Below are 3,328 nucleotides of genomic sequence, written 5' to 3' on the forward strand. Positions count from 1 at the left end.
CGTGGTGGCACGCGCAAGGCTGCGGGGCGAGGCCGCACTCCGCTGCCGCAGTGGAAACTTCCGGAACCCCCGCGGGTGGGTTTGCACTGGTTCCCTGACGGGTGACCTGGGACTTTCGTCACCAGGGTCCGGTCGGGGCATGACATCACCAGACCAGGCTTTCATTGGCCGCCGCGGCCGGCAGGTGGGAGCGGCCTGGCCCGGCAGCCCCCAGGCTGCTCTGAGGGGCCTGGGCCGCACGGGCCCCCACGACCCCCCCCTCCAGGGGATCACCCATAGGAACAGTGCGGCCGCGTCCCCACGCCCGAGGTGAGGGTGGAAAAAGCGTGCATCGGTGTGGCCGCAGGAGTGCGCCCCTCGGAAAGGCCTTCCACGCCCGAACAGTGGGCTCCGGCGCCCACGGCCCGCTCGCTGCGTGGGAGACCGGCCGGCGCGGGCAAGCGTCGGGGTGTGCGTGCGCGCACGCGGCGGTGCGGGATGCTGCGTGGGGCGTGCGTGGGGCGTGCGGGCGCGCGCACGTTGACTCGGGCGCCCAGCGCCCCGCGGCGACCCGGCCTGCGGCCCCGGGTGTACGGTGGTTGGGGGCCGGCGTCCCCGGGTCTTCTCGGGGCCTGGTGGGGTTCATAGGGTCCGTCCAAATCCAGAGACGTTCCCCGCCCCGGGCCGCGCGGTCCCGGCTCTCCAAGCTGGGCGCCCCCCAGCCCATACGCCCCGCGGGAACCGGCCCCCGCAGGCCCGGGGACCCGCGCTGCGTCCCCTCTCCGCTCGCGCGCGACGGCCGCCAGATGGCGCCGAAGGGAGCCGCTTCGGGCCTCGGAGACTGGTACGGGGTTTGGGCGTGCTGGGATTAACCTCACACAGTCTGTTCTCACCATTTCCACTTTCCGCCCTTCGCTCTTCAGGCACCCCAAATACCCCGCGTGAACACCGAGGTTTTCTGCATCCTCCTTTCAGCGTCCTGGCCCCACTGGTTGAGAGCTCCCCACTGGTCAGACCACTTCCCCAGTACCACTCCCTCAAGAGCAGGCATAAGGCTTGTGGGTTTGGGTAGGGGACAGAAAAATGGACAGTTGGTGTTACTGCGGGAGAGAAGGACCTGAGGCAGGTTTCTGAGGGTGGTCATTATGAATTATTAGAATGATGAAAACAAACTGTGAGTGAATGAGCAGAGGCCTGCTCCAGGCCTGAAGCGGTAGGGATTTGGGGCCCGTAAAAGACCCTGGTAGTGATGGGGGCTTGTCTCCTTGTCACTTTCCAGAATGGGCTGTACCACGCGGGTGCCTCACCTGACTTTTTTTTTTTTTTTAAGATTTTATTTATTTATTTGACAGAGAGAGACACAGCGAGAGAGGAAACACAAGCAGAGGGAGTGGGAGAGGGAGAAGCAGGCTTCCTGCTGAGCAGGGCGCCCGATGCAGGGCTCTATCCCAGGACCCTGGGAGCATGACCTGAGCCGAAGGCAGACGCTTCACGACTGAGCCACCCAGGCGCCCCCTCACCTGACTTTAAATCATGAGCTCCTAGGGAGGATAGAGACAGCTTATAGCCCAGGTAGTTATGAACTAGTGATACCTTACATGGCTTAGAAGGTGAAAGGACAAGGCATGCTGTAGGAGCTGGCCCAGCAGAGACCTCCTTGGAGAGGTCAATGCTGACCTCAGACTGGACCCGCCTTTGAGTCAAGGACAGGGCATCCAGAATGGGCTGGAATCTCCCAGGGAAAAAGACCCTATATTCAGCTGGGTGGGAGTAAACGGATTTTGCCAAGGGAAAAGGTGCTCGGATGTGTCTGCAGGGGCTGGAGTTGAGAGCAAGGACAAAGGTAGTTCCCGCCTGCTTGGGCATGGCATCAATGGGGCAGTACCTGTGGGGTATCCATGGGAGGTAAGGGCAAAACAGGTCGTGCAGTGTTCTGAGCAGTCAGAGCTTTATTCTTTCCAGGGGAGGGGGTGGGCAATGGAAGTTCAGCCAGCAGGAGAGGGAGGGGGAAGGGGCATCTGAGGATGCTTGAGAATCTGGGGCAGGAAGAGATGCAGCCATTTATGTCAACACCATCCTTCCCATCCCCCAGGCACAGGGAGGGCAGGGCAGGGCTGCACGGGGGAAATGGGAGGAAGGGCAGCAGGTCTGGTAGGGCATAGGTTGGGATCCCAGGAGGGTGTCCTGCTTCTGGAGAGCCCCTGATGTGCTTCCCCAGGCCCTGGCTCAGGGAGGGGTCAGTTGAATGTCCAGGCAGATGAATCTGCAAGTCTGCATGGAGTCCGAGGGCAGGAAGGTCCTGTTCCTGCTTAGTAGGTGTGGCCGGGGCTCTGCAGCTGCAAGCAAATTTGAGAGATGTGCTGAGGGGCCACAGGTGTATCCTCAGCCTGCAGTTTGTCCCAGGATTGTGAGGATGGAGGAGGCCGTGCAGATCGTGTCCCATCTCAGTCTTTAAATTAGCAAGGGACCACCTGAGAGAGCCAGGACAGAGGGTTCACATGGCATTGGAGTAAACCCTGGACTGGAGGACCTGATTAGTGGGTTCTTGCCTAGTGCTCTGCTGTCAGACTTCTGGAGAATTCCACCCCTTTCCTGGGCCTCAGTTTCCCCACAAGTAAAATGGTGGATTGGACTTGAGTGTCTGTCGGAATCATGGGGACCACTGGAGGGACTGATCCATCTGGTGTTGGGCAGAGTCCTTAAAGTCTGCAGTTTTAGCAAGTCGTTAGGGTAGTCTCATGGGGGTGGTCTGAGGATCACATGAGGAGCCATGCTGGACTAGGTGTCCCCACAGTCAGTCCAAACTGACCTCCTGAGACTGTGTGGACCAGAAGAAGGTGCTGTGGGCAGTCATCAGGCACAAGAACTAACAGGGACCCCCTCTGGTTATGAAGGGAGATGGTCAAGGATTTGAGCCTGTTCTTAAAAATGGATAGAAATTTCAGGAATTTTATCTTGAGCTTCTCCTAAACCTTTGTTAACACAAGGGACCACTACTTCTGTTACATCCTTGCTCCACTTCTGCCGGCAAAGAGGATTTTTATCTCCTCTGTTTATTGGTTAGGATTCAGTTCAGTTATGTGAGACAGAAAACCAAACAATAATGGTGTGAATGAAATATAATGGAAATCCATTTCTCTCTTATGTAAAAGAGATACAGAAGTAGACCACATAGGATGGGCAGAGTACCCTTAGCGTCAGGGACCAGTTTACTTTGCACAGAATAGTGTTACTTAACCATCCTCGGCGGGTAGCTTCCACTGCATGGTGTAATGTGGCTGCTGGTGCATCGGTCATCACATCTGCATTCTAACCAACCGGCAGGAGGAGGGACTGACAAAGATCATCA

The sequence above is a fragment of the Callorhinus ursinus genome, unplaced genomic scaffold, assembly GCF_003265705.2.
Source record: "Callorhinus ursinus isolate GAN/ISIS: 27379988/994484 unplaced genomic scaffold, GSC_fseal_2.0 scaffold55, whole genome shotgun sequence".
NCBI classification, from domain to species: Eukaryota; Metazoa; Chordata; class Mammalia; order Carnivora; family Otariidae; genus Callorhinus; species Callorhinus ursinus.